General features: G+C 31.8%; 1 long non-coding RNA gene across 3 annotated transcripts in view; it reads left to right on the top strand.

Moving 5' to 3' along the window:
- Positions 1-445: 445 nt before the first annotated feature.
- LOC127723284 (uncharacterized) overlaps positions 446-21,131 on the top strand; it is an 89,928-nt gene continuing 69,242 nt past the window's right edge. Inside the window, exons 1-3 of one of the 3 annotated variants that reach the window (XR_007991974.1) lie at positions 449-599; positions 3,996-4,090; positions 6,138-6,830. This is a non-coding gene — a long non-coding RNA (uncharacterized LOC127723284). Of the gene's footprint in view, positions 600-3,995; positions 4,091-6,137; positions 6,831-21,131 lie in introns of those variants that run through there. The other 2 variants (XR_007991975.1, XR_007991977.1) reach the window with 2 other exon arrangements.

Here is a 21,131-nt window from a genome sequence, read left to right on the forward strand (position 1 = left end):
TTCTTTTCTTAAAAGTGACTGTTTTGTTTAAAATATGTATATCTTCTAGAAAAGGTCCGAATTAGTAATTATTTACCTAAACAGTTTGTCAACCTTCTAAAAAATTAACCATCAACTCTATAAAAACACATCAATTAAAGTTGTTTATTATGTGAAATTATTTGAGATGATTACGTTTTTGCTTACGCAGTGATGTTAAGGCAATTTCGATTAAATTTGGTCAGGGGCAGATAACCCCGCAGGTACCTCATTATGTATTCATATATTCATTAATGGCGGAGAGTACCTAAGCTGCGTCTATCGATAAAACTGTATGAAATCAAATTACATACATGCCTGTTAATTAAAAACAGGTATCCATATGGTGTAATTTGTTTACTGAAACACGAATATTGTATGTTTGTGCTTTAAATATTATGGTAAACGGTTGCAATAGTTTTTTTTTGTGCCGAGATTGTCGGCTTGTGGATACCGCCTCCTTTTGATGATCAACCAATCAGTAGACGATCGCCGTCGAACAGATGTTTGTAGTTTGCAGAATGGAAAGCACCTTGCAGCGGAAATTATTTTCACTTCTACGTGAAAATCTAGCCAGAAAAGTAAGTGTAAGCCACCAAATATGTAAAAGTTATGAAACATACGTTGCTTGTTTTGTTAACCATTCGCTTCAGAAGGCGAAAAACGACACAGTATTAGATAAAACGAGTTCAGTGTTGGCAAGCATGTTACATACGTGGTCAAAACGAAACTAGACTGCAAAAAATATCTGAAATTTGAATAATTTATCGAGTCCCGTCAGTAAATGAACAGAATATCGAATGAAACAAGTTCCCTGCATTATACCAAGAGCCCATTCTCAACATTTACTCTGAAATTCATTTTTAATTTACGTTTTGCAGGTATCCTGGTTGGGTACATCTGTAAATTATAACAAAGTTTGCTCCACCGTTGACTTCCGTCCGGAGCCCACGTTGCTGGAGCCATGATCCCTACCTTCATATCATGGAGCCCTTAATTTAAAGCTTAGGGCACAAAAACTTGCTCAAAGGAACCCTGAACACGTAATTTGGAGATCAGTCACATATGGTGTAACCCCTCCCCCCCCCCCCCCCCCCCAACCAACCAACCAACCAAAGCAATTCAAATGTGAAGTCCCATAGTATAATATTTTCTGCCAAGTGTTGATGGTATATTTCAACTTTGAATTTTATAGATCCCTACTTGGAAGTTTACAGCGTTAACGCCACCCCCTCCCCGATATCGGAAACATTAAAAACAGCCTATTATTTTGACTTATCGTGGACTGTGCGTCTTTCTCTGGAAAATGCCTGCACCTTGAATAAGTTATTTTTAAACCAATATTTTTAAAATCCAGAACCAAGTCAGCAATATGACCAATTGCAAGTTTATATACTTGTTGGTTATAAAATACATGAGAACAATTTTGAACATGATAGTCCAAATAATATTATTTTTCTTGAAAGGCTTTGTTAATGATTTACTGTGACACTTCATATGACCGTCATTCTAGCAAAAAATTAAGAAAGCCTCTCATGAGACAATAATAATAGACTTATTAATATCATGACTGCCCACGTTGACATATTCTTTTAAGATATGGTTAAATCATCAGTATTCAAATGAAAAAGAGCACTGCTTGCATGCTGATGATGTCTTGCGTCACAGTACCCAAATTGCACCTATTTAGCAAATCTTGCAAGTTTTCTAAGGCACTAAACAATTTGTATTTTTTTAAATTATTTGACATTTAATTGCACATTTTTCTAATACATGTAGGTACATATATTTAAATATTCTCAAAAGTTTACAGTATATATCAACAGATGAAGTATTCACTGGAAAAGTAAAATCTACGGAAACATTAGCATGCGACGTCCACAAAAAGTCATCTTTTAAAAATGAGCAAATAAAATATGTTACGCCATACGAGTATTAATTTCTTAAAAATTGAATAGCAAGCATGGACTTAAATGTCAAATTGTTCTAAAAATTTTAAGAAATAAAACAAAGCATCTGTTATTCGAATTTCAAGGATAGGAATTAAAGCATGGATGCATTTTGGGTACTCCTCATTACAGAATCATGGATTGTTTGGAGGTCGGTTTTTAAAAACCCATTTTTCTATGATTCAATATGGATTCAAAATTAAATTGGTGGAACTAAATAGTAAATAAGGATACATCTACAAAATAAACACAGAATGGAAATTTTTGTCTGGATCTTAAAAAAATGTATGTGAAAAACACTGTCAAAATAGGTGCAATTTGGGTACCCTCGGCTCACGTTATATACAGTTACAACAGACATTGACAAGGCAGTAAATTATTGTACTATAAATTCAGAAGAATTGCGATTAATCCGATGAATATCGCAATTATAATTAACCTCACATTTTTATACGCCCGTTTACTATTATTAGATGTTACGTTTCCAAGTTACGGGGTTTTATTCATAAAAAAAGGGGGGATTTTCCAGTTTTCGGACAATAACTCAAAATTGCTTTCAGCAGTTTTCATGAAACTTTGATGAATTGTTGATATCGATTGATGTAAGCTCCCTTTAGAATTTTATAAATTTTCGATTTTACATTTCCGAGTTCTGGGGTTTTATTCATTGAAAAAGGGGGGATTTTCCAGTTTTCAGACAATAACTCAAAAATGCTTTCAGCAATTCTTATGAAACTTTGGTGAATTGTTTATATCTATTGATGTGAGCTCCCTTTAGAATTTTATAAATTTTATTTGTTTATAGTCTGACAACAGATTTACTAAGTATTGCGCAACAGCATAGTGTATTGCACAACAGCAAGAAATCTTTAATTGAATATAAATTCAATTCATATAACCAATTTCAAGTTGTTTGACTACATTTATTCAGAAACCTATAATATGTCAAATATTTAATTACAATCCAAATTCAGACCTGTATCAAGCTTGAATATTGTCTCCATTTTTGACCCAACTGTTCAGGGTTAGACCTCTGCGGGCGTATCCAGCTGCGATCAGCGAAGCAGTTTATTGTCCCTCCTTTCAAAAATAACAATAATATTAAATGCACACAATGATTTAGAAATGTTCAAAATAAAGCCTGCAGTCATTATACGCCTGCCTTTAATGGGGCATCTAAGCTACGAGATATACAAAAAATTAAAATATGATTATTATTTTTTCAATATTTAATGAAAGTGCAATAGTGAATTAATAATTCACATTTAGCACCCAGTTTGGTTCAATTTTTTCGAAATAAGCTAAGAAACATCGCTGGTGAATCATTCAGTCAATAACTCAAAAACGATTTCACCAATTTTCATGAAACTTTGGTGAATTGTTTATATTTATTGACAAAAGTTTCCTTCCATTTTTTTTTTATTTTTGATTTCTCGCTTTTGAGTATTGGGACTTTATTCATAAAAAAGGGTTGTTTTTTTCTCCAGTTTTCGGACAATGACTCATACATGCTTTAACAAATTTTCATGAAACTTTGGTGAACTGTAACATAAGCTCCCATACAATTTTTATATATTTAAGATTTTTACTTTTTCGAGTTATGGGATTTTATTCTTAAAAATTATTCATGATTTGTGCCTCTGTGTGCTGGTGTGTGCATGTTTTTTTGTGGGCTTTTTTTTTTGGGGGGGGGGGGGTATTTTAAGCAGTATTTCTAGTTAATCATAAAGATTAATTTAAGGCATAAAGACGAGCTAAAGGACAACAGACATATCATGTGCTCATGGCGCAGCTCTTTATTTTAAATATGATGAAGCAATTCTTCTAGAAATCAAAGAAAAAAATGAACATTATTTCTATGAAGGAAATCCAGATATCAATTCGGGGTTGGGTGGCAGACGTAATTTCTTTATTTGATATGTTATATTTATTTATGTATCGTGTATGATTCATTGTAATTAATCTGCTCCTTATTTTAAAAAAAGTATCTGTATTTGTATTAAAAAAATTACTTTCTCTTATTTTTAGCTGACCTGTCAAATATAAGAAACAGAATGCTATTCCTGAGCTTTGATGAACTATAAAGTAATGGTTTGAATTTGAAAAGCTTTATTATTAGACAGGTAAATTGTTGTATTTTTTCTTTTTGCTCGCTATTAAAACTGGTTATCCCTTGTTTTTGTATATCAAATCAATCTGCACCAAAATCTTTTCCTACTACTAGTTAGAAGACCAAATCTTTTAATATAAAGATAAGAAGAAGTGGTATGACTGCAATGAGAAAACTATCCAACAGAGACCAAATGATGTAGATGAAAGCATCTATATATAGGTTGCTTTGCTGTCTTCAACAACAGTGGTGTCACAGTACAACATAACAAACTGTAAAAGTTATTGAAATAGGCTTGACAATTAACTTGTCAGATCAACACATACATGTTGCACAAAAAAAAAAGGCACAAAGTACTTGCAGTTACTGAAAGCTAGTTCAACGCTAATTACAACTTATAGAAAGGGCAATTTTCTAAGACAAAAAGAATCGGTACACATTAATAATCCCATAATTAAATATTACCAACCATTTTGCTATACAAATACAGGTGCTCAGATAATCTGACTGAAGCGATCAAGCTATATTATATATATAGTAATATATATATATTCTACTGGTATCCTGCTTCTGTTGCTTAGAGTTGGAAACAGTTATGTGATCAAATTACTAAGAAAATCTATTTTACAGCTCAATTTTGTGTCTTCTTTACAGTCCACATTAAAGCAAATGTTACGAACAAAATGACGAATAGGAGAAAATCTATGCAAGCCTTGCTTTTCTTCCTCTTTTATAATTTGTGCAAATAAATTTCTGTTGTCGTACATTATGTAAGAATATTGTATGGTGTAAATTCAGAAATTATTGCAATGTTTAAGGTAACTTTGTGAGTATCGCAATAATAAGAAGTCACATTCTGATATCCAATACATATAACTGTATTTTTCTGAAATCACAATAATTAATATCGCATTTTTGTCCATTCTTCAAAAATTGCAATAATAAATGCACACAATAATTTCTGATTTTAATAACGTACATGTATCTTTACCAGCAATAAACTTTATTAGAGCCCCGCCGAATAGCTGGTCGCCCTATAGTGATCAGTCTGTCCGTCGGTCGATACGTAACAAATTGTGTCCGCTCTATATCTAGAGAACCGTTATGATTTCATACTTTATACTTGACATGTATATTAACCAACACCAGAGGGTGGGTCATAATTTTTGTACAACTTCCTAGGTCAAAGGTCAAGGTAAAAAACTTTGGTTTATCAGAAAACAACCATATGTCCTATGGTAAAGATACAAATTTTTTACCACACGTTATTCACAGCGGGGCCCACAGAGATAGCTCCCATCTCAATGATGTCTAGTTTACACAGATATTATTAAAAAATGTACTAAGCTTGATTGCTAAAAGTTCTTAGCTGTGGTTTTAGTGCATTACTTATATTGATATTGCAGTATAGCACCCTGCCTTATTCATGTCATAAGTTACATTTGGGAAAGGAGATACAAAACAATGTAGTTAAACATAATATGGGCATTATGTTTTTTGGTCTGTGCATCCGGTCTTTCGTCCGTCAGTATTTCACGCTTCAGATTTAAGTTTTTGGTTAAAGCTTTTGGTCAAGGTAGTTTATGCTGAAGTTGGAAGTCCAATCAACTTGAAACTCAGTACACATGTTCCCTATGATATGATCTCTCTTATTTGAATGCCAAATTAAAGTTTTGACCCCAATTTCACGAACATAGAAAATAATAGTGCGAGTGGGGCATCCATGTACTATGGACACATTCTTGTTTAATTTATTACATGATACATCTTATAGGCTGCCTATAAGATGTATTATGTGTTAAATTTTAAAATTAAATAAAAGTAGTGCACCTTATTAAAATGTGTATGACTAACATTGACTCAGTAATGAGGAAATTAAATTCTTGTTCAAATGTTGAATGAACTTCAATGAAGACATTATTAAATTAAGACATGTAGGACAGGGGAATTATTTTGTTAGCATTTTCACAGTAACTTGTTGAAGATGAACTTTTGATCACTTTTCCCATGTTAAAAATTTCATTTAATATAATTATTATATATGCATTTTCATATTTCAGGGATGATGACCTGCAGTGAGACAGCAGTAGAAAGTTACATATAACTCATCATGACCATTATGGAAGATCAGATCAGATGAAAATTATGTTTAGAAAGCCACCAAATATGTCTATGAAAAGTAGAAAAAAGATAGCAATTCTATGTAAAGTACTTAGCAGAAGCATTGGCTGTTTCAATACCTGAATGTCAGTGTTGGAATTTAGAATTTTGATGCTGAGAGATAGACATGATAGAGGAACATTAACTGGACAATTTAGCTTCTTTTTCATGTGTCATTGAAGTTGATGTTTACCATCTTAAAAAGCTTTTACCTCAGTTAAAATGAATTCTAAATACAGGCAGTTTGGAGATTTGTGAATTTTCTTACAATTGGAGTTTCAAAATGGATTTCATTTAAAAAAAATATTTATTTCACAGATGAAATTTGTCGTCTCTTTCATGAAATATTTGAAAAATCAGCAATATATTTTTAGCAATACCTAACCAAATGAGAGATCTACAGATAGACATATGAATTTCAGTTGAACTGTGAAGAAGGAAATATTCATTTATAAGACTTATATAAGTGTTTTGTTATTTTTATGGCAATTACGGGAAAGATGAAGCAATTCGATTTAAACATTACTCATACCTACAGATATACATGAGATATAGGCATACAATTTACTGATGCACCACTAATGGATATACATGTAATTATAAAACTAAGAAGATGTGGTATGATTGCCAATAAAACAACTCTCCACCAGATAACAAATAGTCATATTTTATAACGACTTACATTTCAATTTCATTTCATAACACAGCATACAGGTATACAAAAAGTTCAAAAGCATAGAAAAAGTGTTTTTATTGCAATTATTGCAATCACATGTCGCGCCGTATCTCAAAAACAGTTTATGATTATTGCTTAAAACTTTACACACTTCTTAGTTATATTAACTTTAAGATCTGTACACTTTTTGGTGATGATTCAAAATTTTATTTTTGAGTTATTGAGTATTTTGTAAAAAAAGGGGGAGGGGTTTTTCACATGTCGCGCCGTATCTCAAAAACGATTTATGATTATTTCTTAAAATTTTACACACTTCTTAGTTATGTTAATCTAAAGATCTGTATACTTTTTGGTTTTGATTCAAAATTTTATTTTTGAGATATTGATTTTTTTTTTAAAGGGGGTTTTTACATGTCGCGCCGTATCTCAAAAACGATTTATGATTATTGCTTAAAATTTTACACACTTCTTAGTTATGTTAATCTAAAGATCTGTATACTTTTTGGTTTTGATTCAAAATTTTATTTTTGAGATATTGATTTTTTTTTAAAGGGGTTTTTACATGTCGCGCCGTATCTCAAAAACGATTTATGATTATTGCTTAAAATTTTACACACTTCTTAGTTATGTTAATCTAAAGATCTGTATACTTTTTGGTTTTGATTCAAAATTATATTTTAGAGATATTGAGTTTTTGTTAAAAAAAAGGGGGTTTTCGCATGTCACGCCGTATGTCAGAAACTATTTATGCTTATTGCATAAAAATTCACACACAAGACGACGGGCGTATCATGCGCTCATGGCGCAGCTGTTTATTTGTTCTGGCATTGTTCAATAACTATAATTATCATGATTATCTTGATAATAAATTTACGCAAAAGTTTCTGAGTTTACAATAGTTATCAGGTCATGCAGGTTATATCTTTTTGAAGGATACCTAACTTTGAAACATGTGATGGAATATTTTCATAGTATTAGAGATTCATTTGAGATTCTTATATCTAGTCTGTTTAGCAAAATATGTTGGGTATACATGTATGGCCATTAGACAGCATCCCCAACACTGAAAGAAATTGTTTTTTTCTAACTTTGAAATTGCGTACATGTTTGGTAATACAGCTAGAATTTAATATAAAATAAGAAGATGTGGTATAATTGCCTATGAAGTTTTGATTAACAATTACATGAATTAAGTCATTTTACTTTTTGTGATTGGGTCAGGTTAAGATTACCCACTGATTGTACCCTTGTTAAGGATATTTGTAGGCAGTACTAGTATGTAGTTTTATTAGCATTTACATATTTTCATTTCCATGCTGACTATTTTGCCCTGTCACCTATGTCATGATTCATTCACTTGAAACTTTTGGATTGTTTACATGTATATGTAAAAATTGTGATTCAGTCAGTCATTTCTGTATATTTATATTTTATTATATATATATATATGTTTATACCGGTACATAGAATATATTAGTCCCCTACCGCACTCTGTTGTCAATCCGTCAGTCCAGCAAATCAGTTTTCCACACTTTTTTATTCATGCTTTCTGATATTGATTTGATATTTGGTATATTGTTTTATCATGACAAGTTACATATCAAGTTCGAATTTTGTTCCGGTCTGATAATTTTGTGCAGAGTTATGGTCCTTTCGGATTGTTTACATGTATATGTAAAAATTGTGATTCAGTCAGTCATTTCTGTATATTTATATTTTATTATATATATACATACCCGGTACATAGAATTTATTAGTCCCCTACCGCACTCTGTTGGACATCCGTCAGTCCGGCAAATCAGTTTTCCGCACTTTTTTTCGTCATGCTTGAAGATATTGATTTAATATTTGTTATATAGTTTACACCATGACAAGTTATAGATAAGGTTAGCATTTTGCTCCAGTACAATTAATTTTTAACCGGTAGCGGACTTGTGTATCGCTATGTATTGCCATGCAATACTCTCGGAATGCTTGTTTTATTTTGACAGAAAAAAAATTTAATTACCATAGCTACCAATCAGTTGCTTCCAATTTCAGCAGGTCATGGGAAATATGTTTTCTGATTTTAACATGTTTAACGATGAACTTTAAAATTATATGGCACTTTATCATGTAAAAACAATTGATTGCTTGTGTTGGATGTCAGTTAGCACTTCTGGCTATTTCTTCGGTGGCTGTCCATTTTTATTGTTGGCACTCGGGTAGGGAGAAACTTAACATGTAATGAGCGGCTGAAAAAATAGATCACTATTTGCAGCTTCATGGTATACTACAATGTTGAGAATTTAAGATGATATATATGACAAGGTTGCTGATTGAAGCATAGGTAAACATGTACATGTATCTGAAACTAATTCAATCTGATCTTTCACAGATGCGATTAAAATTAGTCGTAAATGCATTTGCTATTTGTCAAATCTGTTTATCTCTCCATGATATAGTGCAAGCATAAAGCATGAGAGATAAAGGTATATTTTTTTAAGGATGGGTTACTCGATGTCTCGGCTGCTAATCCTTACCCCAAAAAGGTAGTAAGTGCTAATATTAAAAGTTACTCATTCTAGGAAAAGGGAATTGTATCCCCCGTGTTAATGCTGTTGTGTGCTTTTGAATATTCCAAACAAAAATAAGTAAGGAGGGCAGAATGATTTTACCAAGTAAAAATGTTGAAATAAGAAAAATATTGCTTCAGATGGGATGAAAAGGAATCTTCTGTCCAACAAAATGCAGGAAATCATTGGGGACAAAATCAAAAAGTGCAAGCTGTACATAATACTGGCTTGGTAACTGCATGGTGAATATTCAGAGGCAAAAATAACAAGAAATTCGAAAAGACCTCCCAATCATGATTTACAAATTGATACCAGTTCTCACTTGAGACATTCAACAAGTAAAATCTGAATATTTATATGCAGGTAGGAAGTTTGTTTATAATTTATTTACACATTATCAATGACGAAGAGCAAACAAATAATACAAGTGAATTCATGATATTTGGTGAGTTCTTTGTGAAAATGCAATTTTTTTTAATAATATAATGATTTACAATATATACATATTTGATGTACTAGGAGAGACATCAGTATGCTTTTAATTGCAAAATGAGAACTACACTAGGACCAGTTCCCGGGTAATTTTTATCTCTGTTATCTAGCTTGTACGACCTCAAGAAAACTGGAAAACTTGAGCATATCTTCAAATGTTTTATTTTTATAAAAATTAATTGAAAAAAAACGAATTTTTCATCGATGGTACTCTAATATAGTAATAATAAAATTTTATACTCCCAACTTCCCCGTTTCCGGGTTGTTGGCCCGTCTTATTCTGTCTTTGCTTTTCTTTGTCTTTTTGCGTTTGTATTTTATCTCGGAAACCAAAAACAATCAACAACTATTTTTTATACGAAAAGTGCAGGTTGAAGATCAATGAGTACCTCTTAGTTGCAGACATGTATAGATTCAGCAGATGTTGCAGTTTATAAAAAGTGCTGTTACAAATCAAAATAGTTGTGGATCATTTTTATAGCGCTATCGGGAGGGTATTTTTTTGCATTTTTATGCCATTTTACTCGTAAAAGTTGATCGATTTTCAATTTAAACGTAAATATTGAACTTGTAACAGCGGTTTTTATATAAAGTGTACCTAGTAGTGTCTAGAATTTCTTGGTTGGCGTTTGTACTTGGTTATCTTCAACCTGCACTTTTCACTTTTGTGATCGCTAAGGTTGTTTTTGGATTAGTGGTCACGTGACTACTTTCACTTTACTGCAAGACCTTACAATGTAATAAAACTGTTTACATGTATGTTTTTTGGAAATAAAGACATTGGCATATACTTTTAACAAAGTTATTGATGATAACAACCGTGTTTTTTGCAGATACAAATTATGGCCAAAATTAATTGATTTTCCTTCAATGTGCCTTAACCTCGCTGCGTATTTAACCCTTGTTGAAAGTTTCTTTTTAAAAATTATAACAAAAATGAGATTGCTTTTGAAATAAAAAATGTGTATCAATTTGAAATGGAACGACATATCTTGCCTGTAATATAAGCACATGTTTGTTGTACTTCTGGACTTCCGGGAACCGATAAGGTTTTTTTTTTTTTGGAAATAAAAGTGTGTGTTAATTGACAGCACAAGCCAGGTTAAAGAAGTTTAAATTTTTATGTTTCCTTCTCTGAACGTTTGTTAATTGGTTTTAGAAAATAAGGTAAATATGTTTATCTATCTAGGTATCAATTGACTTTTACTTTGTTTAATGTTAAGAATAATTTGGCATGGATGCTTACAATTAGAAATTTAAACATACAATGTAGCCCTGAAAAATTGGTATGATAAAATTGATTCTTATTAAGGTTGACTATGATGTAAACATATTTGAGATTTAAACGTTTATCTTAATTTAAACGAGCATCTATTTTTTATATTGTGAAGCACATTGGAATATATGTTAACTTAACGTGAAGAAAATGGTCAAATACCAATCGACGATTACGCAAACGTATATAAATTCTGTTTGAACCTGAACATTCTTCCATTGTAGCCCTGGACATTTGTTGCTTCTTCTCGGGATATTTCCTGTATTCTTCCAAGCAGAAGTTTAAAGAAATTGAGGGAAAACAACTTCCTGATAAACAGATTGTAAAGTACTAATTGGGTTAACTTTGTTCTTAAACAAGGAAGTGGATAGTACCTTATCAGCTGTGTTAAACACGTAACATCTATCAATATGTGGAGGAACAACTTTCTGATAAATAGATTGTAAAGTACTAATTGTGTTTGTTCTAAAACTAGGAAGTGGAAAGTATCTTATTGTTTAACACGTGCCATCTATCAATATGATTAAAAGGAAATCGAATGTAAGAGAAACTTACGTCTAGACCTAACTTTATTTCTAAGTTTTTATGTATACAATTACCAGTAGTCGTATGCTAATAGTTCAATTTGGGTAATTGATATGTTTTCTGCTCATATAAATTTGTCCGACGTTTTATAGTAGTTTAACTTTAACATGTAAATGTCTGCTCATATAAATGTTTTATATCCGACGTTTTTTGGTAGTGGATACTTTAACATGTAAATGTCTGCGCAGGCAATTTATAAATACCAAGTGTGAACGACTTGAACTATCATAAAAGTCACCGTAAAGCTTTCAACTATGATGAAGATGCTTCCTTAAAATTACCGAATTGAAAAAATGTGTTCAAATTCAATATAAAAACCAACTATCTGTTTATATTAGATCACTGAACGAAAAACAAATATATTAGATAGCAAAAAATGATAACAACATGGAATAAGGTTGCTAGATTAGGATAGGCACTTACAGAGACCGGCTGATATTAACACGTTCGACATTTGAATTTGAAAAGAGAGGCTGGAGATACGAAAGGGATATTCAAACTCAAAGGTTGACGAGAAACTGACATGCATATAAACATAACCTATAAAGTTACTGCACCAGGTTAGGGAGAGGGTTTGGCGCCATCTAAGTAGTTTAATCCCGTCACTTTATGTATGTGTCTGTCCTAAGTCAGGAGCCTGTAATTCAGTAGTTGTCGTTTGCTGCTAAATATCATAATTGTTGTTCGTACATTATTTTGTTCATAAATCAGGCCATCATGAGCAAAAACCCATACGTAATCGTAATCTAATATTACAGCAATAAAGAAAATTGTAACAACGTCTATTCAATATTCATGATATTCTGACAACGCAAGTTTTGTGAATTTGAGAGGTGAAATTATGATAGATTTGGCACCAAACTGTGGAATTGAAAGACAAATTTATAAATCAGATAATCACTACACACAGAGCAATGCGGAGAAGCGTGCAAACATGATCAGTTTTCGTTAATGAGATCAAAATAGTTTTGTTTTACGAGTCATCCTGAGTCAACCAGTCTGAGAGGTGAGAACTGTTGGATTTTGGTGGTGATTAAATTATTTGAATAAAAGAAGGACATACTTGAACTATTTATTTTTGAAGAAAAATAAATTTACTATGATTAATTTTCAATTAATTAAAGAGGTGTAATAACATAATTGATTCGTTAATTTGTCAATCGAAAATGACCAGTTGGTCATTTAATTCTGATGTACCATATCATTTGATATTTTAGGTCAGTGTATCCAGGATACGATGACAATCTGTGTTAACGCGCGTTTACTACAAACAGTAAACGTGCGTTTACGTTTGACAAAAATAGAAGACGCACCTTTTTTTACGTTAACGCGGAAGTAAACGCGAAAGTAAACGCCCGTTTACTCTTTACAAAATTAGAAGACGAGCCGTTTTTGCGTTAACGCGGAGGTAAACGCGAAAGTAAACACCCATTTACTTTTTATGTCTACTGAAATTTCGGAGTTAACGCACAGTTAACGCGGCGTTTACATGAAGTGCACGCGAGTAAACGCCGCGTTAGCTTTTTCGGCCCGTCTACATGTAATGCTTGGTCTGCACCCAACTGTAGGTCATAAGCCTCTTCTCTTTATTCTGACCTCACAAGTTTTAGAAAAAAAATAATGACGAATGTCAAATCAGACAGTGGAATTGAAAGACAAACTTATAACTGAAATAATGACTTCACATTTCACTGTAGAGGAGCGCTGTTCGGTGATATTGACAAATTAAACTTTTCAGGTACAAACTTAATCTTTGGATCATAGGATTTCATAAAAAAATAGATTGAATTGTTAAGTGAATTTATGTTGCCGTAGTACAAGTTAAGCTACAAGTGAGAACATCTCGAAGTGAAGAGGACATACTAATTCTTAGTTAGATAACCGATGGTTTAACGATGAAAACTGGAGTCGATATCAATATTATAAAAGATGTCGTAGTGCGTTTCATCATACCGTTTGTAATACACACCATCTGGACTTAGTTACAGAGAAAAGAAATTAGAAAACATTTGAATCAAAACTGAAAGGGAATAATAAAAGACAGAAAGGATATATGATAGAATCCTTAAATCGACTACATCATTTAATGTTGTATAGAACATTTTCATTTTAGTTTAACCTAAATCTACGGAAAACTATTTTTTTACAACTGTAAACAATAGTATCAAAACTAAATTCAGACGAAAATTATCTGAAAAGTGACACAAGCATTTATGGCATACCGGTTGATGAGGAAAGTGATGATTTATAATATTTTTCACTGTCAGCACTATATTTGTGTTACAAGCTGTGATTACAAAATCATTAATTGAAACAGAGTTTATGCTGTTTATTTTATAAAACAAAAGCATTTCCCACATTCGATTAAATACATTTATTGCATATATTGTGCAATTTAGTATAGAAGGGAAAATAATCTCAGTTTTTAAGTTTTGTATTTAAATGTCAAATTATGTGTAACAATAAATGGTTTAATTCTGATTGTCCTTTTCATAAATAATCATGATTTAATGTAAGGGAAGTGATTGTGTCCATTTTTTTTTCAAATTCTGTTAATGATTTTAATGAGGAGTTTAAAAGTTATAATCATAAAAGTTTAAATGTTTGAATTGTAAAGATGTAATTAGTAGCTATGAATTCATAAATACGCCAAAGACGCTATTTGTACCCACAGCTGCCATATTTGTTTTCATAATTTCAGTACAACGATTTCATTCCGTAGAACAAACCCTTTGTTGATCAATTTAATATAATGTAACATATAAGCGCTCCAGAAGAAATGTGGCCCTATTTATACTGTACATTATGTTCATAGTAATTAAGTCAAAATATTTTTCAGTTGCATCCGTTTAAAACTTTGCTTGTTTTTTTACTAAAAGATAATGCATCTATCACGGTTGATATAATTATTGACACTTTGTCATGGACTAATTAAAGTAGTAGGAAACTGAAACAAAGAGAGAATAACATACTTATAGGATTGTAAAATACTTGTTACGAGAATATATAATTTGTTTGGTTATAATATAGCAAAACTACGAAAGTAACTTATCATAAGTGTTAAACAATTGTTGAATGTACTTAAAAGGAAGTTGAAACACAACGTTAGTAGTGTTAGTTCGAGATCTACTATTTTTTATTCTATTTTTAGTATATAAATATCCCGTTGTTATATATTTACATGTCAAATGCATTAAGGAATAATCTGTACAAAGACTTGTTTAATGTTAAACATCTTTCATTGAAACAGAAATTAGTAAATGTTAATTAAGCAATCAAAGCACGTAGAGTAGATGCAGTATGATAACAAATGAGGAACCTATGCAAACCAACTTTCAAAAATGGGAACAACTGTACAGCTGTCAAAAATGAGCACAACCCATACCGTATCAAAAATCTATCAAAATCTTCCCTGCCACCAAATGAGCAACGCATTAAATAATAACAATGAACGAAAGACGAATATGGCAGACAGCTACTGGTTGCACTTTGTAAATACAGCTGTTTCACAATCCACGCCTCTTTTGGAGAAATATATAATATTCATAGATATTTTGTTTTGTTTACGCAATGGTTCCCAGATTTGATCTCTATGTTTCTTCTCATAGAAACATAACTTGGTAATGTTACCAGTATGAAAACACATGGTAGCGGCGATAATTTAATTATGAGGAAGGTCCAAAGTGAAGGTAGGGGTAGTACAGAATTTAATGATAAGTTTAAACTCTTAGAAGTTCACGGCATATAAATCATGTAAATGTTGAAAATATGCCGCACAGCCCTATGTTTTGACCTTTGAATACAATAGTAGTGCTTATCAACTTTCCGTTCTCGAATATATTTTTTTTACGAAACTTCATAGTAAAAGTGGCACAGTTTTAGCCGCAAAGGGAGTTCCTATGGGAAACTGCATTGTCTATATTTACAGAAATGCAACCTGCAAGATTACAGGTTCTATTGTTTTGACAGGCTGATAAAGACAAATTATGTGTTTTAAACAAAAAAGCAGTTAAATTTGAACAAAAAATGTGTAAACAATTATATGTTTAATTCTACTTGGATCCGAGATTAATAAATTTACACATCTTGAAAATTTAACCAGACCGGGATTTCAGAATTAAAAAAAAAAAATCTGTAGTCAGCTCTTTCAAATCAAACGAATGTAAATTGATACATACAACTAAAGAAGATTCAATCAAAATATGAATTATAATTATAAAATATTAATTGTTTTTTAGAACATGATTACAATCGAAGTAAATATAGTATTATTAAATTACCACTATACAATTAAAGTAATATCGCCTCGATAATCCTTCCTTTAATGCACATACATCCTCTCAATACTGTATTATCACAAATAAATACATGTAGATCGCTCGATATTGTGATTGAATAAAAGCAGTAATGTTTATAAAAATGCAAAGCAATATATGGGTATCAATGAATGGTAAACAACTCGATGACATTACAAATAAAGAGATTCACACGAGTATTCATTTAAGTCATAGCTTATCTGCAATAGATATAGCTCTAAATGGCTCCGAATATATTAAATAATACACAAACATGTAAACAGGCATAGTCCAATATTGAACAGCATATCAGGCGACATCAACTACCTACATTTACACGGCTATTCTGATAGGACAACGTACAATCAACAGCAAATAAGAACACAAGGTAAAGATTTATTGACGTGATAATGCACAGTTTTGGTTGTGTTGTACCAGTTTTATGGAAAACCTTACCACATGATTATCGAAACCATAGACAATGACAATTCAGAATAGATAAAACAGAGATTTATATTGGAATGTGGGTGTCACAGATGACCACGTATAAGTGACAATTGTCCGTACCCACCTTCCAGTATTCAATTCCCCATCTTTATACACCCTTCTGGATGAAAACGAAAAACAATGAACGGTTAATCCAATAAAGGGATTTGTGCGCCAGACATTTATTTAGTTATTTTGTATAAAAGAAAAGAAAAAAAAAATAACAACCTGCGTGTGTGTATTCTTATGGTGATAGTTATTCCTATCAGTAGCAGAAATGTGTGTTTTAAATAGAAGTATGAATTATACGTAGCTTGTAATTTGCAATAACTGTGTCAAATTTTTTTCCAGTCATGTTTCTTTAATAAAATTTTGAAATTATAAACATGTAGAAACAGAGGTTCGAATTCCGCACATCAATCTCTGGATTTTATAGATATTCATTTAAACTAAACAAAAACAAACGCAAAATATATCTTGTAATAGAAAAACAAATGAGGTGACCAGGACAAAAATGTCATATTGTCAACTAAATACAAAGCGAATAAACTAAATTGCAATGAAAATACATATTTTATGCATAGAACTCAGTGGACTGTACTAAATGGAGGAACGAAACAACTTAAAGATGTTGTAACTATCTCATCATATAATTTTATTTCTTTGAATGAATTGGATAACTTGTTATGAATCTTCTAACTGAAACTGCCCCTTGTTTTATGGTACCTGCATGTATATTTATATTGATCAACAAATGCGACATTTGATAGCCATTATTTGTTTTATTCAGAAATGTTCATGCATAAAAAAGAAAGTGTAAATGGTGTATAGGATGCATAATATGTATAATATAATAGGAAAAATAGATCAATACAGTTATCGTTTAATAATCACAGGCAAAGTTTTATATACAAAGTGCTAAACACGACGATCTGTCAAAAGTGGACATGTCAATGGATCCATAAATACGAGTTTAAAAGAACAAACAATTATCAAAAATATTGAACAGAGAAATTTACACTTACCACAAACACCAGTCTCCTCTGGAAAAAATGGACAAACAATAAATAACCCATGTTATACTACTTGATAAATTAACAGGCCGACGAGAATCACAAACACTATTTGACAGAACAATAAACGGCCATTATCACCTACACCCGACTTCTTCTGAAATATAGACAACCAGTAAATATACAAAACTTTATCAGAATTTGAGAGCACAAAAAGAGAAATATCAAAAAGATTTGACAGGACAAAAGACGACACTTACCACCCACATCAAGATCCAATTGAGAAAGGACCAACAACAGATAACCCTTTGTATACATTATGAAAAATAAAAAGAACAATAAGAATTATAGATGATATTTACAATTACCAAATCTGAAAACTGTTTTCTTTTTTTGATATCCATAGAATTATAATAAGCAAGCCAAAAGTGCAATGCACACTTCACCTTTTTGTCAGTCCATTGAGCTTAATTAAATAGACTTTTTTCTACGTGTGTTGTACATCAGTAAATCAATCATCTTTCAAACACCAGCACGCAATTAATTTTAACAAGTCTCAAAAATTCAAGTTAAAAACTCTGATCTATTGAAGATTAGTAGTAACTTCTACACTAGATAAGTTAACAGTATATGTTAGGGGGAAAATACAATATCACTTTAATAGTCTCACAAGCGAACAATTACAGTCATAGTTTTAGAAATTAAGAAAAACAAAAAAGCAAAAACAACACACTTAGCTAATATATTTAAGAATAGAACCATTTACTACAGCCTTTTCTATAAAGGTGTCACTTAGATTTTTCTTAATGATTTAACAATATATGTTAAAAACTAAAGGAAAAGTAAGGACAAAAGAAAAAACAATATCACTTCCAAATTTTCACAAACTGACAATAACAGTCATATTATTAGAAAATCATAAAATCAAACATACACAATAAGCTCATATATTTCAGAATAGAAGCATGTGCTAAATCCTTTTCTATGACAATAAATCGGTGTCACTAAAATTTGTACTAGAGGATGTAAGTTAGACAAACACACACAGAATATTGTAAATATATATGCACAACCCTGCACTATTGTTTATCTGTACTTAAAACAAATTCAAACAATTGTACTGGTATTAAATTTTTTTTCATATTTTTCTATTTTTACTTCTTATGTATATTACATGAATATAAATCTAAATAGGAGACTAAGGGTGTAGGTATGGGTGATTTCTCATTCAATGACAGAAGTGGTTTTTTTCTCGTAAGGAAAGGAGGAATCACTAAATACCAGTATGTCTTTGGAATTTTATACAAACACATATAACACTGTAGATGTACCATATATATCTTAATGGAGACATGTGATGCGTGATTGACACTTTAAGTATCACTGAAGTATAACTTTTGTTATAAGCAAGTTTACATACTTCCTAAGCTTGACCTTATGAAACATTATGCGAAGTTGAAAATGAAATCTGCATTTTATTTCTGATAACTATTACTGCAATGGAATAAAACTGACCTTTCCTTCAGTAGAAGATCATTCACAGTCGTAACCTCTGCTTACTATACCACTTCTGTTAGAGTATGCAGTAGTCTAATGAATTTAAAAAAGAAAGAAGAAAAACTTCCTGCTGAAAATCTACAGTACTTGTCCTTGACAAACTTCGATTGGCTCATTGTTTTAACACAACGTTGGAAAGATAAGTATTATAAGAGTTTAACACTTGTTTAAGTATACATTGACAATGCATGATTAAGGATATAAAATTAAATTAATTAAAACAATGGAATAACTGTGCTTAAATTTTGCGATGTTCTCGACTTTTTCATGTGGTCATCTGATTCAGTGATTCGCTTTTGTTTCTGATTTTGCTTCATTTCATGTTATTTATCACACATCATATGTGCTTGGATGTTGGAAGTTGGATGTGTACTGATTGATGTTTTAGTCTTAGATGCATGATTACTTTGTGATAGTTGTTATTGGCCTTTAAACTAGCTCTCAGTAACTTCGAGTACTCTTAGATCTGTTCTTAATTGTTAACTTTTTATACATTGTAAAATGGATGGAGGGATGTCTCATTGGCACTCGTACCACATCTTCTTATTTATTATGTTGTTTTTTTTTGTTGGTGGGATGTATAAGTACCCTGCCACGTTCACTCTGTGTTTTTGTTAGATGTATTTATGCTTGGTATCGATCTGATGAGTTAAAACTTTTTCAAATGATTTTTATAGTGTGTTCATATTTTTAACTGTTACACCACTGTCTAAGGTTAGGGGAGGGTTGGTGTGCCTTCAAACTTGTTTAACTCCGCCACATTCTGTTTGTGCCTGTCCCAAGTCGGGAGCCTTTAATTCAGTGGTTGTCGTTCGTTGCTGTATATCATATTTGTTTTTCGTTCATTATAATTTTGTACGTAAATCAGGCCGTTAGTTTTTCCGTTCGAATTGTTTTGCACTTGTCATTTCGGGGCATTTTATAGCTGACTATGTGGTATGCGTTTTACTCATTGTTGAAGACTGTACGGTGACCTAAAGTTGTTAATTTCTGCATCATTTGGTCTCTTATGGGGAGTTGTCTCATTGGCAGTCATCTTATTTTTATATTGATATGTGTTCCTGGAAAACTCTTCATCAATTGACTTTGAGTTCATTCTTCACAACCCACCCCAACCCCAGCCCACCCCCGGTTTTTTTCTTGAAGTTTGGTTTGCTAGGCTTTTGTAGACTTACATGTTTTTTCGTTGTTTTTTAAAGTTTTTTCTTCATTGCGTTGTCAGTTTTCCGGCGTCTCATGAATTTTGAGCATCCCCTGGGTACCTTCCGCCTCTCTTATCATCTTAAATCATACAGTGTTGTTTTTGGAACGGATGCGAATTAATATCATTCTAAGACCAGTGTATCTATTGCTTGCCCACGACCCGTTTTGCTAGATTGATACACAATTCCATCTCGCAATAAAAAAGGGACATTCAAACACATAAGTCGAAAAATAATCTAGGAAAACAAAAGACTGAGCAACACAAACCCCATCAACCAATGGAGGTGATCTCATGTGCAAGGGTAAGTTGATCCTGCTCCACATGTGGCATCCGTGGTGTTGCTCGTGTAAGTACAAACCTGGTGATAAGTCTAATTCAGTAGGTCAAATTCGGGGAAAAGAGGACGAGTTTGTAGTTACGTCAATTGGAACATATCCGTTGTCTTCTGTGAAACAGATATACCATAACGGTCAACAAACTCGTGTGGCATCCGTACAATAATCGAAGGGATGATTTCAACTTAACCACTTGGAACTTCCTTATGAGCAGCCATCCTCTAAAAAAATCTTTAAAGAAATGAAAAATTCTAAATTATCAGTATTTCTATTCACGTAAAATATAATTAATTTGATATCAAATGAGTACTCTTAGGGCAAGTTGATGTGTTTTTCAGCATTGACGACAAAATTGAAAGCTCACAATCACTGACTATTTTCAGATATTGACGATCAAAACATACCTTTGCATAAATATTT

The sequence above is a fragment of the Mytilus californianus genome, unplaced genomic scaffold, assembly GCF_021869535.1.
Source record: "Mytilus californianus isolate M0D057914Y unplaced genomic scaffold, xbMytCali1.0.p SCAF_13, whole genome shotgun sequence".
NCBI lineage: Eukaryota > Metazoa > Mollusca > Bivalvia > Mytilida > Mytilidae > Mytilus > Mytilus californianus.